A 25161-nucleotide genomic window follows, 5' to 3' on the forward strand; every position below is an offset into this window, starting at 1 on the left:
CGGCGTCGCGTGGAGTCGGGCGATTGTGACGTCATCGTCGACGTGCAGAGCTAGAAGAAATTTCCTTTGAGGCTGGCGCGAGGGGGAGAATTCTTTAGGTGAGGAATCCCCAGGTAGTTACTGTATCCACCAGAAAAAGCGTTACCGAAGGTAAGTAACTTATTCATCCGGTGCAAGGAGCTTTGGGGGACGCGTTTCAGATGTCTTGGAAGGGTCAGTTGCTTTACGCGTTTCCTCCCATACTCTTGATTCCTCGAGTTCTGAGGAAGATCCGCCTAGACCGAGCCCAGGTCATCTTAATAGCTCCGGAGTGGCGAAGAAGGGTGTGGTATTCAGACCTTCTCCAACTCTCTCAGTGCCCTCCGCTCCGTCTTCCTTACAGGGTGGACCTCCTCTCGCAGTCGCAGGGGCAGATTCTCCACCCCCACCTCCAGAGCATGCACCTTCATGCCTGGAGATTGAACGGGGCAATCTGAGTGCTTTTTCTCTCCCAACAGAAGTGGTGGATGTTATTTTATCGGCCAGGCGACACTCCACCAAATCGATCTATGCAAGTCGTTGGGCTAAATTTGTATGCTGGTGTGGAGAGAACAGAGTTAATCCTGTAAAGGCTTGTTTGTCTGACATATTGGGGGTCATTCCGACCCCGTCGGTCATGGACCGCCGGGGCCGGGGATGCGGGAGCACCGCCAACAGGTTGGCGGTGCCCCGCAGGGCATTCTGACCGCGGCGGTATGGCCGCGGTCAGACCAGGAAAACCGGCGGTCTCCCGACGGTTTTCCGCTGCCCTGGGAATCCCCCATGGCGGCGCAGCCATGGGGGATTCCGACCGCCAGGAACAGGATGGCGGTGAGGGGTGTCGTGGGGCCCCTGGGGGCACCTGCAGTGCCCATGCCAATGGCATGGGCACTGCAGGGGCCCCCATAAGAGGGCCCCACAAAGGATTTCAGTGTCTGCTGTGCAGACACTGAAATCCGCGACGGGTGCAACTGCACCCGTCGCACCTTCCCACTCCGCCGGATCCATTTGGAGCCGGCTTCCTCGTGGGAAGGGGTTTCCCGCTGGGCTGGCGGGCGGCCTGCTGGCGGTCGCCCGCCAGCCCAGCGGGAAAGCCAGAATGGAGCGGCCATATGGCGGTTCCCTCCAGGTGGGCGGCTCCCACCGCCCGCCGGGGTCTGAATGACCCCCATTGTCATTTGCTCTTTTTCTGGCGCAGAAAGGTTGTGCGGTTGCCACTGTCAAGGGTTACTTATCTGCATTGTCTGCTTTTCTGTGCCTTCCTGATCAGCCTTCCTTATTTAAGTCTCCTATTGTTTTAAGGTTTGTTAAGGGGCTTACTAACAAATTTCCACCATCACTATTTGTTATGCCTCAGTGGGACCTTAATTTGGTGTTAACATTTTTAATGGGGTCCTCTTTTGAGCCGATGCGTTCTTGCTCTTTGCGGTTGCTAGTTCTCAAGACTGTGTTCCTGGTGGCCATAACATCGGCCAGAAGGGTCAGTGAGCTTCAGGCTCTTAGTGTAGAGCCCCCATTTCTTTCCTTCTATAGAGACAAATGGGGTCATTACAACATTGGCGGTAAAAGCCGCTTACTGCCGTGCAGAAGACCGCCAATACACCGCAGCGGAATTCCGCCACAGCTATTATGACACACATACTGTAAACCGCCGAAATTCAGACACCCACACAAGTCCACCACACCAAAGGTCAGTGTTAAACTGGCGAAAACAAAACCTCCACCGGCACGCCAACAGAAACACGCCCATGCTATCACGACCCATGAATCCACACGGCGGTCTTTCAACCGCGGTATTCCATTGGCGGTACACACTGCTGCGCTCAAAATACACACACATCTCCAAAACACCGCCACATTGGACAATTCGAAATATACACACCTGAAACACATACAAACACCACTCCCACACAATCAATACAATATAAAACACACACCCACATCACCCACAAACCCCTACGACCAGAAATTTTGAGGAAGCCGAGAGACAGAGAGCACAGCAATTGAGAACCCCACCACACAGAGGCACACAACACCATCACCCATACAACATTCCACGCACAAAACACCACACACCACTACACATCACCACACTCATCAACACATACACCACCCCACACATCACCCACACCACCCCATGTCACGCCAAAGACACCCCAGGTTTTCCGAGGAGGAGCTCAGGGTCATGGTGGAGGAAATCATCCGGGTAGAGCCACAGCTATTTGGCTCACAGGTGCAGCACACCTCCATAGCCAGGAAGATGGAGCTATGGCGCAGAATCGTGGACAGGGTCAACGCTGTGGGACAGCATCCAAGAAATCAGGAGGACATCAGGAAGAGGTGGAACGACCTACGGGGGAAGGTGCGTTCTGTGGTCTCCAGACACAACATCGCGATTCCGCGGACTGGTGGCGGACCCCCACCTCCTCCCCCACAACTAACAACATGGGAAGAGCAAGTCTTGACCATCATGCATCCTGAGGGCCTCGGAGGAGTCGGTGGAGGAATAGACACTGGTAAGTCAAATCTTAACTATCATATCCCCCACCCTACCTGCATGCTATCACACACCCCCACCCTCACCCCATCCCCTATCACTCCAACTCCTCACTAATGTACTATTAACACTACCACCCATCCCAACACCAAGCCCTGCATGCAACAACTAAGCATGGTCACCCCTCACTAAAGCATGCTCACTGCACATACCCATAACAACCCCCTAACCATCATCACACAAACCCCCACACAGGAATGCTTGCACTGGGGCACACGCACACCCACCCATTGCACACCATGACACACACACATGCAATAATCATGCTCTTATACCCCTGCAGGACCACTACGGAACGTCACCACACAGGAGGGTCCAGACATCTCCACTCCACCCACAGAAGAGACCCACAGTGACAACAGCAGCTCTGGCCAACTGGATCCTGATGACCAGCCTGGACCATCGTGGGCCTCGGGACAGTCGGTTCCCCTCACACAGGCACAGCCCAACACTGAGCTTCCACCCTCTGGTAACACCAGACCAGCACCCACCCAGCGGGCCCATAACTCCGTACCCAGGACACGTCAATCAGCGGTGTGTCCACCTCTACAGGGAACTCAGGATAACCCACCACCCCAACAACAACAGGGACCTGGGGGCAGTGGTAGTAGGCACACGGTCCAGGGGATGGAGGCACAGGAACACAGGGGAACTGGGAGGGCTGCTGTGCGACAGGGGGCGGACAGGCCAAGGGAACCCACTCTCCACGAGGCCCTCTCCTCCATCATGGGAGCATACCACCACTCCCAGGAGACGATGGCGACGGTCCTGGCCAAGTTTCAGGAGACCCAGCGCCTGCAGGAGGAACAGTATTTGGGGTTCAGGGAGGAGCTCAGAACCATCACCTCCGCCCTGGGCACCATCGTAGGGGTGCTGAAGGACATACAAAAGACCATGAGGGACACCGTGGCACTCCAAGGGGCCCCTGACACTAGCATGGACGATGAACTGCCCACCACCTCCGCCGGCGCCAGTGGACAGGACGCCCCACCACACCAGCACCCCACCCCCTGCAGACGGACAACCACCCCGCAAGCGGTCCCTGAGATCCAGGAACAGGACAGAGCAAGATGGCAAGACCCCCGCCAGGAAATGAGACCACCCTGATTGTCCTCCCACTGTCCCACTTTGTTAACCTGTCCAGATTGGAACTGCCCCAGCTCCACTTCCTATGCCCATATGGGCAGTGCACCTGTGTGACTTATAGACTGGACTCTGCCATGGACATACCTCCACCATCACCCATCACCATTTTGCCACCCCCTCCAATAATTAGCACTTCAATAAACACCCTTGAACCACAAAACAATCTGGAGTCAGTCTGTGATTTTGAAATGTTGTATTAGCAATGACAGTGTCAAAATGCGTTTTCAATTGTAATGCCAACATACCTATGTCACACATCACAAGTCCATGAAGGATGCAAGCAGATGACACCCGTTGGTAACCTGTGAAACCGTAATGGAAAGGGCAACTCAGTTACCAAATACTGCTAATAATTGACAGACAGGATAGAGGTAGAAGTGTGAAAGTGAATGTAATAGTAAAAAAAAAATTTCTCACCTGTGTGTCACTGGAAATATTGCTGTATGACTGACTCCCTGTTGTCTATGTCTTCTTCCTCAGCTTCCTCCTCATCACTGTCCACAGGCTCCACAGGCTCCACAGCTGCCACAACACCGTCATCTGGACCATCCTCCTGCAGAAAAGGCACCTGGCGTCGCAAAGCAAGATTGTGAAGCACCGAGCAGGCGATGATGATCTGGCACACCTTCCTTGGTGAGTAGAATAGGGACCCACCTGTCATATGGAGGCACCTGAACCTGGCCTTCAGGAGGCCGAAGGTGTGTTCGATCACCCTCCTAGTCCGCCCATGGGCCTCATTGTAGCGTTCCTCAGCCCTGGTCCTGGGATTCCTTACTGGGGTCAATAGCCATGACAGGTTGGGGTAACCAGAGTCCCCTAATAGCCACACCCGGTGCCTCTGGAGTTGACCCATCATATAATGGATGCTGCTATTCCGCAGGATGTAGGCGTCATGCACTGAGCCAGGGAACATAGCATTTACATGGGAGATGTACTGGTCTGCCAAACATACCATCTGTACATTCATGAAATGATAACTCTTCCGGTTCCTGTACACCTGTTCACTCCTGTGGGGGGGGACCAGAGCTACATGGGTGCCATCAATAGCACCTATGATGTTGGGGATATGTCCAAGGGCATAGAAGTCACCTTTCACTGTAGCCAAATCCTCCACCTGAGGGAAAACGATATAGCTCCTTGCGTGTTTCAGCAGGGCAGACAACACTCTGCACAACACGTTGGAAAACATAGGCTGGGACATCCCTGATGCCATGGCCACTGTTGTTTGAAATGATCCACTTGCAAGGAAATGGAGCACTGACAGCACCTGCACTTCAGGGGGGATTCCTGTGGGATGGCAGATTGGTGAGATCAGGTCTGGCTCCAACTGGGTACACAGTTCCTGGATTGTGGCACGGTCAAACCTGTAGGTGATGATCAAATGTTCCGCCTCCATTGTTCACAGGTCCACCAGCGGTCGGTACACCGGAGGATTCTGCCATCTCCTCAGATGTCCCAGCTGACGGTGCCTAAGAATGACAACAGCGACCACAGAGTCAACAAATTCCCAGGTATGTACCCACAGCTACACAGAACACGACACCAAATACAAAACTCTTCCTGTATGTGTGTTGAGTGTAGGCCTAGGTATGTGTGACGCAGTGGTAAATGAAGCCATGTGGGCCCCTGAAATGGCGGCTGCCTGACCTCTAAACTAGGACAATGGGATGTGAGGTATCTGCGCTGGTGTTGTACACCGTCGCGGTAGGCGGTCGTAGACCACGGCGCAATGCTGCATTGGTTAACATTGGACCCTATGGGTCCCAGGAGCCAATGATGAAATGCGCCGGCAGTGATGATACGCACCGCCGCGGACGGGCAAACCACCCACTGTAGAGACTTGTGAGACTGTGGCTTTGCACTCCCCAGGATGGTACAGTGGGCAACCCACCCACTGTAGAGACTTGAGAGACTGTGGCTTTGCACTCCCCAGGATACATCAATGGGCATGGAGCCCCGTCGTGGATCTGGCGTGGTGCTGTAATCCGGCTGAGGTGCCCCCCTTCCCTTCCCCCTCTATCTGATGCCCCTGCAGTGTTCTCTCCGTTTGTGGACAGGTATCTAGTGTGGGCCATGCATTTTGGGCCCAGTGGTGCACGGACATTGAATGGTGCATACCTGCACTACTAATCGTGATGTATAAATTCTGGAATGTGTATATATATCTGTATATATATTTGGTTACTGTATTTTGATACATTACAATGGTTGAACTGATTTCCTTTTGTCTTTGCATTCTTCCGGAAGTGTTGTGGGTTGTTACTGTGCTGTTTGGACATGCATTGGTGTGTGTGTTGTAGTGGGTGAGGGTCGTGTTGGGGGTGGGGGTGTTGCTTGTGTGTGTCCCTGACTTTTGCCTCCCCCCTCCCCTATGTCGTAGGTGCAGTACTCACCGTTGTCTTTGGCGCCTACGTAGATGGTGATCGTAGAGGAGCAGAAAGACAAGCGCCAGGAGTATTTGTAGTTCGGGCTCCATGGTGGATTCCTTCCTCGTGGAGTGTGTTAAGGTGAGCTGTTTCCGCCGTGTTTTTCTCCACGGTAAATCCGCCCCGGAAAAGGTGGCGGATTGGCTGGTTGTGATACTGTGGGCAGTACATTGTCTCCCGCCTGTCTGTTGGCGGTGACCGCCGCGCTGCTTGTCTGTACCGCTGTGGCGGTCGGAGTGTTAAAGTGGCTGTCTATGTTGGCGGTTTCCGCCACGGTCATAATTCCCTTTTTTTGTCCGCCGGCCTGTTTGCGGTATTACCGCACCTTTAACACCGTCCGCCAGGGTTGTAATGATTCCCAAAGTGGTGTTAAGGACCAAGGCGGCTTTCCTCCCGAAGGTTGTTACACCCTTTCACTTGGGGCAGTCTCTTACTCTCTCTTCCTTTTACTCTCCACCTCATCCATCCAAGGAGGAAGAGAGGCTCCACTGGCTGGATCCACGAAGAGCCCTGAGCTTCTATGTCGACAGGACGAAGGAGTTCAGGCAAGATGATCAGCTCTTCGTTGGATACGTGGGGAGGAGGAAAGGTAGAGCTGTCCACAAGAGAACGCTATCCAGGTGGGTCATTCTATGTATTAAAATCTGTTATTCTTTGGCGAAGAAAGAACCACCTGTGGGGCTTCGTGCCCATTCCTCCAGAGCTAAGGCTGCTTCTTCGGCTTTGGCTAGGGGTGTTCCTGTGGCTGTCATCTGCAGGGCGGCGACTTGGGCGTCCCTCCATACTTTTGTTAAACATTACTGTTTGGATTCTGAGGTTAGGAGGGATGGTCATTTTGCTCGCTCAGTGCTGCAGGATTTCTTGGTTTGACCATTCGGGCACCCACCTCTGGAGGTAGTACTGCTTTGGGACTCTATTCTTTAGGTGAGAAATCCACAGGTAGGTGTATCCATCAGAAGAATAAGTTACCTACCCCTAACGCTTTTTCTGGTGGATACAGTAACTACCTGTGGATTCCTCACGGTCCCACCCGCCTCCCCGTTGCCTGACTGGTCATACCATGAAATCCATGGGTGAGCATCCTTTGTTTTGTATATATGTATACACCTGAATTTTGTAGATGGTTGGAGCATGTATATATACATTTCATTCACCAATTTAGATAGTTCAAGGAACACATGTCTGGTCTTGTCTGACATATTTTCCTTTCATATAGAGCAATGATTGCTGTTACCTGGCTTTGTCTTTATCTTTATTGTAATAAATGTTGTGATTTCATTCCATTTGTTGTGATTATGTTCTCTTTAAGGTCACTGTTCACCTGTTCGCCTCTTTGGCACGTAAAAAATGGTGCCAACTGACGTCTGCACGTCGACGAGGGCTTCTTATTGCCTAGATGACGTCATACGGCATCGCGTGGAGTCGGGCGATTGTGACGTCATCGTCGACGTGCAGAGCTAGAAGAAATTTTCATCGAGGCTGGCGCCAGGGGGAGAATTCTTTAGGTGAGGAATCCACAGGTAGTTACTGTATCCACCAGAAAAAGCGTTACCGAAGGTAAGTAACTTATTCATCTATATACACATATATATATGTGTGTGTATATATATATATATATATATATATACCAAAGGTAGTTATAGTTAGGACCATGTTTCCATAGGAAAAGCGTTTTTTGACATGCCTATATCTTTGGCACCGTTTGACGAATCTTCACAAACTTTTCCCAAAAATGTGTTGCAGTGATTATTGTTGCCCAGGGAAAGTAGTTTTGGGGGGATCCGTTAAATCGGTGCCGAGAAAAAGGGGACTCAAAAAGGATATGTTTCCCATGTTAATTTCCATAGGATTCTTTAGACACAACTACAGGCCGAACCACTGGACGGAATTACACCAAATTAGCAGAAAGCTAGCTGTCGGTATGCAGATTACGCTTTCGGTTATTTGGTCTGAATCTGTTCAGTAGTTTTTGATATATTGAAGTGAAACTATATATGTAGATCTCTGGGCGCAAATAATTTGTGACATTTGTGAATCTTTGGCAAATATGCATGTGGAAATAACCGTTGGAATTGTCTGACCGCAACCTCACTACAAAGTTGTGGCTGCCATTTTATTTCATGGGACATGGTCCCCGTGGTCGAAAATCCAAATTGAAAGTGGCATATGGGGTCAGAGTGAAGGTACCCTGACGCCAGGGGTGTGACATAGGTGTATGTTAGTTGCAAATTATGAGTTGAAAATAATTTGGCATCACCATGCACAATATGGAAAATAAATGTTTAAAACCACGTGCTCATTCATACTCTAATTCATTCACTCATACATACACTCAGAGATTCATGCGTCCACTCACACACCCACTCAGACAGTCATGCCCCCACTCACACCGACTCAGACGCACACACCCACATTCAGACCCACTCAAACACTCACACACCCATTCACAGATCCACTGACAGAGACAGGCCCTGTGGCCAACCTGTGGTGCTCACAGTCAAAGGACATACGTAGCGTGGGTTTGCGTGGTTATAAGGGCTTTGCTACAAGGCCTGGCTGCAGGCTAGGCCTTATTACCAACCGTGCGTGGCAGGGGTTGGAATAACGCACAGTAGTTAAAATTGCTTTATGTTAAAAAAACATCAAAATTCACTGAAAAAAACAGAGGTTACAGTGATGTTATAGTTAGGTACTGAATTTACTTATGCAAAACCATAGAAATTCCGCAGTTATAGTTAGAGTTCTTTTAAGTAACTAAAACTCGCATCCTAAGGTAACTATAACGCGCGCCTTCACCATGCACAGATAATTACTTCACATATCATATCATTGATGAACTCTTGTATGGCATCTTTGATATTATCACTGCAACATTTCCAATACAATTATTGATAAGAAAACTGTGCATGGCAATGACGCAAGTTATAGTTACCTTAGGGTGCGAGTTATAGTTACTTAAAAGTGCTCTAACTATAACATCTGAATTTCTATGGTTTTGTACAAGTAAATTGAGAACCTAACTATAACGTCCCTGTAACCTTTGTTTATTTTAGTGAATATATATATATATGATTTAGAAAAGTCATACTTTTGGGGGAAAACATCTATCAGAAATATGAATTGGCTTAATCTGTGCATGTTCTACAAAAAGAAGCCAATTCTATTTTAAATATGTTACTAGATGGGCAAAGGTGGCAAGAAAAACTTGCTTTCAAACTTTATTTTAGAGGAAAAGTAACAGAAAAGTAGTGCAGTGTACTCAGGCTTCTGCCTAACGTGGTGGGAAAACTGACTCAGCTTCTTTATTGAGGCACGCTTGAAAAGCTTCCCACCATGTCCTGTCAGTGACAGTTGCTCCATTTCTGTTTTTCCGGCTCAGGAAACACTGAGCTCAGTCTCTTTTGGCTTTTTTTCTAAATACCTTTCCAAACCTTTTCAAAACAAATTTACTTGACTTGACGTTTTTATAAGGCAGAGAGCATATTAATAAAAGAGTAAGACTATTCAGTCATGTTTGGGAGTTTGTGTCTGTGTAAATGGGCATTTGGTGACTGTAGAATTGAGGCAATAAGTGAGTGAATGGATGCAAAGGTGACCTGCTGTATGGACTAGGTGATGGGGGATTGCGTGCATGGACAAATGAATAAGGTTCAATGAAAGCATCCAGGCACATTCAGCTGTAAGACTGACCTATTTGATTTTCCAATGCATGTTGCTTGCATTACGTGTATCATAATATGTTTCCAATTTGCTTCTGTTTTTACCTCCGTGTCCCTGACTAACGTTTTTTGTGATAGGAAGATTCGAAAGAGTTCTGGTGTCTGTTGCTCATAAATACGCATCACAGCTGGAGCACGAGTGTGACATTCCCACATTTGAAGGCCTGCTTCACAAACACTTTGTGTGTGAGTCATACACCTTGTGAAGCCTAGTGGAAGGGTAGTGGCTACAAAATAAGGTAAGCAAAGAACTATAACTTTCGGGTACTCACCAACATTTACAATGCCTGTCCCACAAGAATCTGCATTTCCAAACAGACAGCTAAATTAGCCAGGCTTACATGTTGCAATAAATGTTGGAAAGTGCACAGAACACTTCAGATGTACCGACAGAAAACGTGAAAAGTTAGCTGCAAAATTAAGTCCTGCTTCACATAGGCTAGATCAGCAAAGATCTGCGGCTCATTCATATTTTTCCGCAATCATGAATTCTAGGGGTGGTGTAGTGGGTGTTCCCATGTAGTGTAACGGGTGTGGGCTGCTCCATGTAAATGAGGTGAATACTAAAATGAACCAGAGGCAAGTAGTGCAGTAAGTCTGGCAAATTGCTCAGACTACTTCGAGAGCGGAAGTTGTTGCACAAAAATGTTTCTTAGGTGAAAAAAAAAAAGGTTGATTGTGAATCCTTTGTAAATGCCTTAACTAAAGATTTAGGGCCAGATGTATCATTTTTGAATAGAGATTACCTAATTGCGATTTTCAGTGAATCGGAATTAGGTAATCGCTATCTGAATGTTCGAAACTCCAGGAGTTTCATTTTGCATTTCCCAAAGGCTTGCAAATCAACCTACCTCATTAATATTCATGAGGTAGGTAGAAATTTATGACCCCTTAGGAAACGCTGAAATCACAGGGATGGTGGCAAGCTGGGCTCAGCAGACCACCATATCTGTGATTGCTTTTAAATAAAGCAAGCTTTTTTTTGTTTAAATGCATGCCGTTTTCCTTAAAGGAAAATGGGAAGCGTTTAAAAAAGAAAAATGAAAAGTTCTTAAAAAACGTTTTTGCATGCATTCACAAGGAGGAAGGGGTTCCTTGGTGACCCCTTCCTATTTGTGAATGGGTTACCACCTTCTTGAAATAGGTAGTAAAATGTGAATGTTTTGCAACCACATTTTGGTCACAAAACATTCCTTCCTACCTCTGTGATTCAGTATTAGGAAGGGACACCCTTGACATGCCCCATCCTAATACCGAATTAGTATGTGGTCGCATTTCCAAATTGCGATTTGGTAACATGTTACCTAATCGCAAATTGGAATTCATACATACCAAAATTCATTTTTGTGGTCACAAATGGCCTGATCATGCCATTTGCGACCACAAAAATGCATTATACATCCTGCCCTTAATGCATGCATAAAATGTACAGTCAAATAGAGAAACAGACATACGGTACAGACATTACCGGATTGGGGATCACTCGAGAAGTTGTACACCAAGGCAAGTCAGGACTTTTGGTTGATCGGGCCTTGAATCATGAATGTCATTTAGGGGCCTGGCACTGCCTTTGTGACCCGTGGCCTCAAAGGAGGCAAAATCTGTGCCAGGGACACAAGGGCAGCTCCACTTTCCTTGTTTTATGTTAGTGTTTTATTACTATAATAATGAATAGCTTTTTAGTATTCACTAATAGTGTTATGAAGAATGAACTACAATTTGCTGGAATATAGCCCTTCCTGGCAGCTGAGGTAAGTAAAAAAATATTTTAAAAGTATGTTGTGTGTGTGCTTGCGAATGGGAGTGTTTAAGTGAGAACGAGTGTGTGCATGTGTAAATGTGCATGTATGTGTAAGCATGTGTGTGTGAGTGAAAGTAAAGGCTAAATGGCGTGTGATGTCACCTCCGCTACCCCTGTAATTTCTGTGAATTCACGTTCATGCCTTGAATGTGTAAGGATTGGGCCAGGTGAGTATTAACATCAGCTTTTACTCTCGAATAACTCCCCACATGCTCTGTATGACTGTTTGGAAGCATTTATGAGCGAGTATAGACATGAGCTTTTTTTCTCAAGTAACTCCCCATACAGTATGCTCTCTATGACTGTTTGGAAGAATTTATGATGTAACCTAGCGCTTGTAGGTTACCTCCAGAATTGTCAAATATTGGGCACACATTGTCCCACCCAAACGCACCCTTGGCCCATTCAGATATAAATTCCTGGAACTGGGCCTGTTTCTGGTGTGTAGAGTGTATTTCAAGGTGGTGATCTATAGAGCGAACCGTGAACACGAATACAACCATGAACTTTTGGTTTTCTACATTCTTTTAGTCCTTTTGATCTTTTACCATTTACTTTTTTTTGTTGGCTGAGGGTGATGTGCACACACTAGTTGAGCTGGAGCTAGGAAAGTGTTTTGATACAGAAAGGCTTAGTTAGTTCCTGAGGTTGCTTGTTAATTCAGTTGGAAACTGAACCAGGGTGTTTCCCAAGGTGTTAAAAGACTGATTAAGAAGAGTTGATGCTTGGCTGCTCGCACTAATTGAACTAAGGTTGTTTTTAGATTCTATGCTTAGCAACAAGCTTGGAAATTGTAGTCAGCTATTCAAATGTTAACAAGTTGAATTAAATTTAGCTAGCAAGCAAGCCGATTGTGGATAAGACTGTTAATTTGAAATATGAAGAACACATCGTATATGTTTTTGCTTAGCAATCAATCGGCCAAAGTATCCCATGAGAGATAAAATAATAACACCTGCTGTGTCTACTCCTTAAGGAAACAGGCTGTTACTTATGGGTAGAAAATTGAGTCTTTCTAGCATGGACAAATAAACGTGCTTAAAAAGTGCAAAATCAAAAAAGTTTAGACACACGGCTCTCCTTTTCTTAAGTAAAAAATGAATTTCAGAAAATAAATTCTGCAGAAATCTAAACTACAGACTTATTTCCGTCGTTTTGCAGCACTGAATAGTCATAATACCTGCAGTGCTCCTGTGACACAAGCAGTATATCTTGGGCCCTAATGCAATGAAGGGAATAGCCCCCCTGATCGCAGTCTGAACTGTTAAATACAACAATACTCAGGGTTCATTGGACCCTTCAGGGCTCTGGGCATCGGTGCCACTGCACCTGCTGCATCAAAGGTAGCCAATTCTCCGAAAACCCTCTCTTTATCGCTCACGCAATAACTCTCTTAAGTGGTTAATCCTCTAGATATCAGCAAGTCATGTGCTCGGTTACATTGGCTCTCAGAGGTAGGAAATTTACAAATGGCAAAGCCAATGGTGTTGTTTTTTTGTGTAGTACTTTCGCTTAAAGCCTTGCAACATTAAAACATGAACACTTACGAACGTAACTGCAACGACACATTTTCAGTAACTGCAAAAGAGATAAAGGCATCCACGTACACAGACCAACAATGTTGTATAACCTTGTGCAGAGGGAGGCAAAATGTGACAGCATAGGATGGCAAGTATAAGGGGGTACAAGGTGATGTCTATCAGGAGGCCACATGGTATTGAACATCATTGAACTGAGTAAAGCACATGAGTGAAGCACACAGGAATGTGCACCAAGGGAGCACAGAACGACGAGCATCATGGAAGCACTGGGATTCATCAGTGAGTGATGTCCTAAGGGAAGTACTACACAATGTATCTCATGGAAGAACAAGGCCTTGTGAGAGCACTTGATGATGTGCCTCAAGAGTTATCTGGTGATGCGCCTTGGGGAGAAATTGGAGGCATATTTATACTTTTTGGTGCAAAACTGCACTAATGCAGTTTAGCATCAAAAGGTTTTGCACCGGCTTGCACCATTCTTGAGTGCCGTCCAGGCACCATATTTATGGAATGGTGCAAGCCGGTGCAAAGGGTAGGCTAGCGTAAAAAAAATGACGTTAGCCGAGTGGGGGTGGCGGTATGGGAGAAGGGGATCTCACCCCAAAAAATGACGTTAGACAGGTTAGAGTGAAAAAAAAGAGTCTAACCAGCCTAGCGTCATTTTATGACGCAAAACCATCCATACCACATGGAAATAGGCCCACAGGTCTCCTAACACCTGCCCTGACCCAGGCGTTAAATAATGGTACAGAGAAAGCTTTGCACTATTTTAGACCCCTCCCCCCGTGCATGATTTTAACATGGGGGCTAAATATGGCGCTAAGGCCATAGAGTCATTTTTTGCACTGGAACGCCTACCTTGCATCTCATTTACGCAAGGTAGGTTTCCATGTACAAAAAAAGAATTTAACTCCATAACATTGGCGCTAGACAGGTCTAGCGCCAAAGTATAAATATGGAGTTAGTTTTGCACTGAATTTGCGTAAACAAAAATGATGCAAATTCGGCACAAATGAGGTATAAATATGTCCCTTAGTGCTTTACAGTTGAGATGGGCTGTGCTGAATGCACTATGGAAAAATAAGGCTTACTATATATTAAATAATTAGGTGAGTGACTAGCCTTCTGTTTGTTTTTTAGCGTTACTCAAACAAAAGAGAAATTGCTTAAGGAAAGGTTACACACCTGTAGACATAGTTCTGCATCGAAGGAATCGTCATTGAAGTCATAAACCTTCAAATATTCCATGCTATCTGCGCGGACTGCAGAACACCTTCGATATATATATATATATATATATATATATATATATATATATAGTTTAAGAATCCAGGAAAATATCTGCATAGTATTAATCACTGGAAGCCATTTTCCATATAATTGCAGTGTAGACTGTCAGAGATGTATTTTCCTGAAGGATGCAGGAGGATAATAGGAGACTGTGTATACTGAAAAGGTGTTTTTGGACCCTTGCAACACATTGTCACAGGAACGGCTCCCCAATACTAGATACAGCGTAAGAAGGAAAAGACAGCCTGATATGCTGACACTGGAAAGTTTAGAAAAAAGGAGCTGTACGTTTGAAGACCCTAGAGAGACTCGATGCCACAATGCGCTGCAGTGGCAGTTTGCCTGAAAATGTCAGTACTTACTTACTCATGCACAGGATAAAAATACACTTTGAATGCCTGGGAGGAAGGAGGGTTTTTATGACTTCTCTGAAGATTCCTATGATGCAGTACTATGCCTACAACTGTGTAACTTTTCTTTCCACATAGTAGAATTTTCATTGATAGTCATAAACCTTAAACAGAGTAGCAAGCTAAGAGAAGACACTCCCCCCAGTAGTTGTCGAGCTGTAGTTTCCTGTGAATGAATAATGTGTACAGGCTCAAGGGGACCAAGAATTTATTAGAATACCTTTCTTAGTGTTGCTTGGCCAAATCTAGATTCGGCTTGCACACCAGTGTCGAGGCAGTAGTGTCTTGCAAATGTCTAGGATTGGTACTTGTCCAAACCAAGCTGTGGTTGCAGCCTTTCCCCTTGAACAGTGGGCCGTAGGCTTGCCTGTTAAAGGCTTGTTTGCAATTTGGGATTGCGGATCTAGAGCCCAAGACGCGTAGTCTCAGCATTTTTTGTTTTGGGCAATGGCAAAAAATCCGATGTTGGAGTGCCCCATTCTTCGAAGATGATGTAGTCAACTACTTCATCGTTGAGGACCCATTTGTGATTTTCCTTGTGGAAACAACCAAGAAAATCTGCCTCTACATTTTGAGCTCCTGTTATATCAAAAAGTGTGATTGAAAGGCCTCTTGCTAAGTCCAATGCCGCATTGATTGAGCTTAGAGAGACAATTGTCTCAATCGTGTTCCACCTTGTTTGTTTATATAATACATTGTAGTGATGTTGTCTGTTTGAATCATGAGGTCCGTTGGCTTGAGAGACGGTAGGAAAGCTTTGACAGCTGGATGTACAGCTTTGAGTTTCAACAAGGTGATATGATAGGTCTGTTCCTTTCGCGACCAAAGATCTTAAACTGTACGGTGGTTCATATGAGCGCCCCTTCCTTTCAGTGAGGTGTGTTTTAAGATGGTGTTACTTTCTGAAAGGGAACCCTCTTAAGAAGATTCTGAGGGTTGTTCCACCAGGAGAGAGAGGGACATGCATTGTCTGTTAGGAGAATCCGATCTTCCCATAGGCCCATGTAGGAAAGTACCATCTATTTGGCATGGTTACCCCCACTTGTTGCCCGCTGTCAGTGTATTTTGACTGTTTTCACTAGGATTCTGCTAACTAGGACCTCAGTGACTGTGCTGTCTCCCTCTACATTTGGTTGCTTAGGACTTAGCACACCCCACAATTGGCATACTGGTGCCCCCATATAAGCCCCTAGTATATGGTACTTAGGTACCCAGAACGTTTGGGCACCAGAAGCTCCCCATGGGCTGCAGCATGTATTGTGCCACCCATGGGAGCCCATGCAAAATGTGTCTGCAGGTCTGCCATTGCAGCCTGTGTGAAAAGGTGCATGCACCCTTTCACAACAGGTCACTGCACCAGGTCACTATAAGTCACACCTATAATCGGCCCTCCTAGCCCAGAGGGCAGGGTGCCGGTACCTGTGTCTGAGGGCAGAGCAGAGGTGCCCCTACAAACTCCAGCTCCATTACACTGGACTTCGTAAGTGCGGGAAAGCCATTTTACCTGTGTAATGGACATAGGTCACTACCTGTGTCCAGCTACATAAATATAATTCAGAACCTGACCATGTTTGGTATCAATCATATCAGAATCATAACCCAATACTGCCAGGATGCCAGTATTGGTTATATGATTCCATGCCTTCTGGGGGCTCCTTAGAGGACCCCCAACAATGCTCCTACTAGTCTTTTGGGGTTTTCTGGGCAGCCCGCGCTGCTGCCACCACTCATACAGGTTTCTGCCCTCCCGCTGCCTGTCCAGCTCAGGCAGAGGCGAGCAGAACAAAGGATTTCCTGAGAGAGAGGAAGGTAACACCCTCTTCCTTGGAAATAGGTGTTACATGGCTTGGTAGGGATTGGCTCCCCAAGCCACCGGTATGCTTTGAAGGACACATTTGGTGCTGACCTTGCACAAACCAGTTTGCATCAGTCCAGGGACCACTGGTCCCTGCTCTGGCACAAAACTGGACAATGGAAAAGGGAGTGACCACTCCCCTGTCCATCACTACCCCAGGGGTGGTAGCCAGATCTCCTCCAGATGGCCACTTGAGTCTGTCATCTTGACTCCAAGGTGGGCAGAGGCCCCTGGGAGCATCTGAGTGGCCAGGTCAGGCAGGTGATGTCACAGCCCCCTCCTGGTAGGTGGTAACTCTGCTAGGTGACAAATCCCCCTTCCTGGGCTATTTAGGGTCTCCCTCTCTGGTGAGTCATCAGATTTGATGAGCATGATTCCAGCAGGACTCCTCTGCATCGTTTCCTTCATCTTCTGACCACTGGACTGCAACTGGACTCTCCAGGAACTGACAATCTGCAACTGCAGCGACGGCTCCGGTGTGCAACATTGTTTCTCCGGCTCCTTCCAGCAACTGCAAGATTTCCCTGGCTGTGCATCCTCTGAGGGCGATGAGTCTTCAGCCTGCACAAGAAGTAAGAAGGAATCTCTCTTGTAGTGAAGGAGTCACTCCCCTGCATCTGCAGACACCAACTGCAACAATGACTAACTGCATGGATATTCTCTCCTCTGGAGCTGTGTGGATCTTGCATCACAGGTGGTGGTCTGGAGTGGTCCCCTTGGTCCTCTGTACCAGCTATCCAACTTGGGAGACTGTAGCCCTGGCCTTTCCTTGCTGGTCAATACCCCTGTGCACCGCGACTCTTGCAGCTACCAAGGCTTGTGTGTTCCTCCTCCAAGGAATCTTCAGGTTCTGTGTAGCCCTAGTCACCAGCACTTCTTCCTGCAACGCACAGTCTCCTGCCTGCTGCTCCAGTGACGTGGGACACCTCTTCAGGTGTCCTGAGTGGGCCTCACTGCGACTCCTGTGCCTGCTGCCTGTGGGTCACTTGTGGGGGCTGCCTTCTCTTCTTGTGACTCTCCCAGCTGCTGAGGGTCACCCCGGACTCCCCTCTTTGGGTCAAGTCACCTGGACCTTGCTGGTCCTCTTCAGCCTTGCAAAGCCTTCTCCTCCGACTCTTGCATTTGCCAAGGCTTGTTGGTGGTTTTGCCAGCACCACTGACCAACTGCATCATGACTGCCAACGTGGGACATCACTTGCATCACTTCTGGAGGTCCTCTTCTGCTCCTGTGCTGAACTGCTGACTTTCTTCATCCACCGTTGACATGGTCCTGCATCTACCGAAGGGTGGGTAGTGGCTCCTGCCACAACCGGATATTCCAACTCAAACTGGACTTTGTACCATTTCTTTGCAGGTCCTCTACTGTCAGGATTCACCTTTGGTTTCTTCCAGTCTCCTCTGTGTCTTGCACAGTCGTTTTGCAAAGTCTGCCTGTAGGTTTTGGGGAAAACCAGGTACTTACCTCTTCTCTGCTGGTTGCTGGGGGGCACCCTGGTACTCACCTCTTGGTGTTCCTAGTTCCTCCAGCTCCCCTCTACTGATTTCACTTCCTTGGGTGGGGGACTGCCTTTCACATTCCACTTTTTTAGTATGCTCCCTTAGCACCCTCACTGTTTGCTATTGCTTTTACTAATGCCTATTGCTTGCTATGCTGTTTACTGCTTGCTAATGTGTATATAATAGTGTGGTTACTTATTTCCAGTTGGGGTATTGCATATACAGTATTTTAGTATTTGTTTTACCATACATAAAAAAGTACCTTTATTTCTGATGGATACGACTACCTTTGGATTCCTCACCTTACGAATTCTGCCAATGCGCCAGCATTCAACAGAAATTTTCTTCCCAGCTTTTCACGCCGACGAGGATGTCACAATTCCACAGATCCGCGTGTGACTATGTCTGACGTCATCGTGGCAATAAGAAGTCCTCGCTGTTGTGCTGACACCAGTTCCCTTTTTTCTGCACCTTCGACGCTATTGGTTTTTCCTGGCTCTCGAACAGTTACTCTTTCGAAGGTGTTCTTGTTGTACTAGTTACAATGTCTACACCGAAGAAATCAGGTTTTAAGCCTTGTCATGAGTGCGGGGTCGCATGTCGGTCACAGATCCTCATGAGGACTGCTAGTGGTTCCTAAGCTCGGACCACGACTTGGAGGGGTGCGTGTCCTGCCAGCGGATGAACCTGAATATCTAAGCCAAAGGACTCTTCCTCACATAAGTCCTCGAGCTCTCATAAGAAGCTGCGCCGCCACGATTCTCAATGCTGTTTTTCCAGAGATCGGTCTCAGTCCCCTCCAAGATGGCGCCTTACAGCATGGGAGGTCAGTCCAACGATCATGCTTCAGAGTCCACAGGCTTCTCCGGCGTCGTCATTGATTGAGGTCGGTGAGACCCTGGCGAGTCCTCCGATTCACTGTTCACCTGTGTTAACTCAGGAGCTGATGGCACAAGCTTCGGATTCGACCCAAGCACCTCCAGATGAGCAGAGGTTTCCTGCCTTCCCTACTCCTGGGGTGGATCCAGTGGCGTTTCTTAGTACTATGTTTAGCATTTTCAACAGGGCTATGGCCCCTGCTGGTGCACCGGCTGGTCCCACGGGTCCATTAGCTTTCTCTCTGGGTTCGCCGGCACCGTACAAACAGGCCCCATTTGTACTTTTCTATCCAGCTGAAGGTGCTGGTTCGGCACCAATGACGTCGTCGCCCCAGATGATGTTCCCTACGGTGCCGATGGAGTCAATGCCAGCGCCGGATGGATCACTATCGGGACGCAGTATATCTCCACCATCTCCTCCGCCAGAACATTCATCTGCCCTGAAACCAGCGTCATCGACGTCAGATAATTCTCTGTCAACACCGCAATTGGAGGCTAGACTGAGGTCAAGGAGGAGGGTCTTGAGGCTTTTGGAGGAACAGGAATATCAACAACAACTGTTGGAGGAAGAGGAGATTCCTGAGCCTATGGGGGAATTTCAGGGTCCGACGAAGTCGCGTGCGGAACCATGCAATTCTTCCGTCCTCGACGACGTGAAGAGCTGGGAAGAAAATTTCCGTTGAATGCTGGCGCAGTGGGAGAATTTATAAGGTGAGGAATCCACAGGTAGCTACTGCATCCAGCAGAAAAAGCTTTACTAGAAGTTAAGTAATGTGTTCTTTTGTAACACTGTGTGGTTCTTTCATGTGTGAGTGCTGTGTGACTATAGTGATATTGTACAAGCTTTGCATGTCTCCTAGATAAGTCTTGGCAGCTCATCCACAGCTATCTCTAAAACGCCCTGGCTTCCTAGACACTGCCTACAGTTCACTAATAGGGGATACCTGGTCCTGGTAGAAGGTGATAACACCATAGGTGCTCACCACACACCGGGTCAGCTTCCTACAGCCTGTTCTTTGTGACCACGGATCCTATAGACACATTTTGAGATGTTACATATAAAGATGAGCATTCAGGACTATGGAAATACAGGATGACCTTGATCTTAGAAGAGGTGCTATCTTGAGAACTGTTGGTCTTTTCTCAAGCAGAAGGTGTGCACGCTTTGTTTGGATTGATAACACTCCCTGCTGAAGGAAACACTTTTTCTTTTTGGGTGTCTAAAGTTGGTGCTAGTTACAAAAGAAACTGTACTGGTGTGCAGATTGACTTTTCTGAATGGACCTGTAATCCCGGGTTTGCCAGAAGAGATGTTGTGGTAGCATAATCCTTCTTTGCCTTGACTAGAGAGTCTGCTCTTATTAGCCAGTTGTCGAGGTATCAATATACAGAAATACCTTTTGTAGGAAGTTGGCTCTGTATATACTATCTCAAAGTGAGAGATAGTGTGCACATAGTCCAAGGGTTCCCCTTAGAGGTTGATAGTGGCAAAATTAGATAATACTAATGCTCTATTTTATGGTAGTGTGGTTGAGCAGTAGGCTTATCAGAGGGTAGTGTTAAGCATTTGTTGTACACACACAGGCAATAAATAAGGAACACACACTCAAAGACTTAACTCCAAGCCAATAGTTTTTATATAGAAAAATATATTTTCTTAATTTATTTTAGAACCACAAGATTCAAGATTTGAAGTTAGTACATAAAATGCAAGGTAATTCACACAGGTAAGTACAGAACTTTGATTTAAAACAGTAGTACACAACGTTTTGGTTAAAATGGCAATACGCTATTTTAGAAGTGGACACTGCAAAAATCAACAGTTCCTGGGGGAGGTAAGTTTGGTTAGTTTTCTCAGGTAAGTAAAGCACTTACACAGTCAAGAGGTTGGACCTGACCTCTACAGTAGGTAGCTCAAGGCCAAGGACCTCGGCCGCCCTACTGACCACCATACCATAAGTCGCTCCCTCTGCCGTAGCTACGGTAGGAGGAGACAGTATGCCAGCATCTAGAGAAGTGTCCACTCCACTGGCATTGCCCAATAGGTGCACCCAGTCCAAAGATGGGTCATCCTGGTATTAATAAGGCTCCAGGGACACCTCCTATCCTTCCCCGAATTCATACTCATAGGAAAAAGGGTCCAAATCCGACGTGGGGTGAGGAATCCCCATTGAAGACAAAGGTGGCGTCGGCTTGGAGGTGTCCCTGGAGCCCAGGGGCTTCCACATCTGAGCCCCCTTTACCTTTCAATGAAGCCCTCACCGATGTCCTTTTGGGTACTTGGTCCAAACCCAACACAGGGGCTCCTGTGAATAGGACTATCGCTAAATTCCTATCCTAACACCCCACGCCTGAGAGTCTTGTCATCCAGGTTTCCTCTTCTTCAGGCACATTGCCTTCTGCACCCCCGGATAGGGAATCAAAAAGGCTGGAACAATTTGGGAAGAAGTTGTTTTCTTCCTCCAGTCTTGCTCTGCGGTCCGTGAACACTGCATGCCTTTTGGGCCGCTATACCCACTCTCTGTGGGATACTGTTGCACAAGTCCTGCCGCAGAACCTGGAGGAGGCCTGTGCTATCGTCTCCCAAGCTGTCAACAATGGGAGAGATGCTGCGAAGTCCACAATCCGATGTGGGCCGACACGACCTACTCTCTGGGCAGATCGGTTGCTACAACAGTGGTCTTGAGACGCCACGCCTGGTTGCGTACTTCTGGTTTCTCTGGGGATGTACAACAGTCTCTTATGGACGTGCCCTATGATGGCTCCCATCTCTTTGGAGACAAAGCGGACTCGGCCTTGGAGAGATTCAAGGATTTCCGGGCTACGGCTCGGGCCCTTGGTCTTTCCGCTGCCCCTCGCAGTCTGCTTTTCGCCCCTTTTTTGGCCACAGAACGGGCTCCCTGTCACGTCCCCCACCCAGCCACCGTGCCACACAGCTGCTGCGTGACAGGGGATGCGGAATCCCACATGAACATGGGACGGGGAACCAGAGGTCTGCCTAGTCCACCTCTGCCCCCGCTGCAGCCACCAAACCCTCCTAGTTTGTCCCCTTACTCCCATCCAGTTGGTGGCAGGATTCGCCATCACCTGTCCCACTGGGAATCCATCACTACGGACAGGTGGGTTTTGCATATCGTTCGAAAGGGCTACTCACTCCCATTCGAAAATGACCCACCAACCATGCCTCCATCACTCAGCCAACTCCCGGAGGATCATTTGGCACTTCTCCACCAGAAAGTCGCGGCTCTCTTGGCCAAGGGAGCTGTAGCGGAGGTCCCTGTGCCAGAAGTAGGTTATGGTTGTTATTCCCGCTACTTTCTGGTGCCAAAAAAGGACAAGGGCTTACGTCCTATCCTAGTCCTTCAGGAACTCAACTACTTCCTGAAGAAGGATAAATTCAAAATGCTCACCCTGGCTTAGGTTGTGTCTGCCTTAGACCCAGGAGACTGGATGGTAGCGTTGGACTTGCAGGACGCGTATTTCCACATCCCCATCCTGCCCACAGACGTTACTACAATTCATTAAGGTCACGAGCACTAACAGTTTACTCTGCTTCCCTCTGGCCTTACCAGCACCCCTCGGGTATTCACGAAAGTGATGGCAGTGGTTACAGCTCATCAGCGCAGGTTAGGGGTCTCAGTCTTCCCATACCTTCACGATTGGCTGTTAAAGGCGGACTGGCCCCAGAAAGTCATCTCCCACCTTCAGACTACGGCGAACCTCCTGCACATGCTGGGGTTCACTATAAACGTGCAGAAGTCACACCTGACTCCCTCTCAAACTCCCTCTCCCTCCCTTTCATTGAAGCTGTTCTGGACACAGTGCAGTTTCAGGCTTATCCTCCTGAAAAGCGAGTACAAGATATTCAGGCTATGATTCTGATATTTCAGCCTCTGTCTTGGGTTTCGGTGAGATTGAGTCTGAGGCTTCTGGGCCTCATGGCGTCCTGCATTCTGCTAGTGACACATGCCAGATAGCATATGTGGGCTCTGCAATGGAACTTGAAGTTCCACTGAGCGCAGCATCAGGGGAATCTTTCCGACATGGTCCAGATCTCAGAGGGGACTGCGAAAGACTTGCAGTGGTGGCTTTTGAATGTGCATTGGGTCCAGGGCAGATCCCTCTCCGTTCCCCAGCCAGATCTATCAATAGTGATAGATGCATCACCACATGGGAGAGGCGAAGATCAGAGGCCTCTGGTCTCTGGCGGAGTCTGGGCTCCATATAAATCTTCTGGAGCTCCAGGCGATCAGGTTTGCGTTGAAAGCATTTCTTCCCTCTCTCAAAGAGAAAGCAGTGCAGTTGTTCACGGACAATACCACCGCAAGGTGGTACTGCAACAAATAGGGTGGAGTAGGGTCCTGGACCCTTTGTCAAGAGGCACCACGTCTCTGGACATGGCTGGAACATCAGGGCATTACTCTGGTGGTTCAACATCTGGCGGGTTCTCTCAACGCCAGAGCGGACAAACTCAGCCGTCGATGCACAGCCGATCACGAATGGCATCTCCATCCGGAGGTGGCGCTAGGTCTCTTTCAGCAGTTGGGAGAGCCTTGGTTAGATCAGAGAATGCACAATGTCAGCTGTTTTGTACGTTGACATTTCCAAGGTGGCACTCGCTTGGCGACGCTTTTCGTCTCGAGTGGAATTCTGGCCTCCTTTCTGCCTTTCCGCCTATACCACTTCTGCCCAGAGTTCTCAAGAAGATCAGGAACGACCGGGCCCAAGTCATCTTGGTGGCTCCGGACTGGGCACGTAGAGTATGGTATCCTGAGCTATTGAGTATGGCTATCAATCCTCCACTGAGACTGCCTCTTCAGGCAGATCTTCTTTCGCAGCAGCAGGGGACGATTCTCCACCCAAACCTGTCCAATCTCTGCCTTCATGTGTGGAGATTGAGCGGCGACAGTTAACGACTTTTGATCTTCCACCCGAAGTCTGTGATTATATCGTGGCAGCCAGGCGTACCTCCACCGAAACAGTATACGTCTGTCGTTGGCATAAATTTGTGGCATGGTGCACCAACAAATCTGTCGATCCCCTCTCTGCCCCTCTATCTGAGGTTCTTTTGTTCATTCTTTCTTTGGCCCAGCAGGGCTCTGCTTTGGGCACCCTTGAAGGGTATTTATCTGCCTTTTCGGCCTTTCTTAGGTTACCTGATCAGCCCTCACTCTTTAAATCTCCTACTGTGGGTAGATTCCTAAAAGGTCTCACCCATTTATTTCCTCCCACTCCATTTATCATGCCTCATTGGGACCTCAATCTTGTCCTTACTTATTTAATATGTACTCCCTTTGAGCCAATGCACAATTGTTCCTTATGGCTCATCACCTTCAAAACTGTCTTTCTTGTTGTCATCTCCTCTGCTTGCAGGGTGAGTGAGCTTCAGGCCCTTTCGTCCAAACCTCCATACTTGTCTGTTCACCCTGACAAAGTGGTGTTGCGCACTAAGGCTTCTTTCCTTCCAAAGGTGGTTACGCCTTTTCATGTAGGCCAGTCCGTCACCCTGCCTACTTTCTATGCACCCCTACATCCTTCCCATGAGGAGAAGAGACTCCACCATCTGGACCCAAGAAGGGCGTTGGCATTCTATCTTAATCGTACTAAAGATTTCCGGGTGGACTATCAACTCTTTGTCGGGCATGTGGGTGTGAAGAAAGGGAAGGCAGTGCAAAAATGTACCATCTGCGCTGAGGCGGCGTCTATGTACTACTTCCACCGGGGACTATGATGCCAACAATGCCCGCAGAGTCGACCGGCTCCACCTACCGACGAGCAAGGGTATTGCTTGAAGAAAAATCTCCAGATCCAGTCTGACGCCTGGGCGAAATTCTAAGGTAAGGAATCTGCAAGTAGAATATGTGTCTACCAGATATTTCGTTACCAAAGGCAGGTAACTTGTACGTTTAGAAGAACATGTGGAACAAAGGGTTTGTGCTATCCTTCCTGACAATTATGACCTTCCACAGTAACAATCACTCATTGCTCATTGGCTTTTATGTCCACTATAGGTTTATTATGGC

The sequence above is a fragment of the Pleurodeles waltl genome, chromosome 1_1 (genome assembly GCF_031143425.1).
Source record: "Pleurodeles waltl isolate 20211129_DDA chromosome 1_1, aPleWal1.hap1.20221129, whole genome shotgun sequence".
NCBI classification, from domain to species: domain Eukaryota; kingdom Metazoa; phylum Chordata; class Amphibia; order Caudata; family Salamandridae; genus Pleurodeles; species Pleurodeles waltl.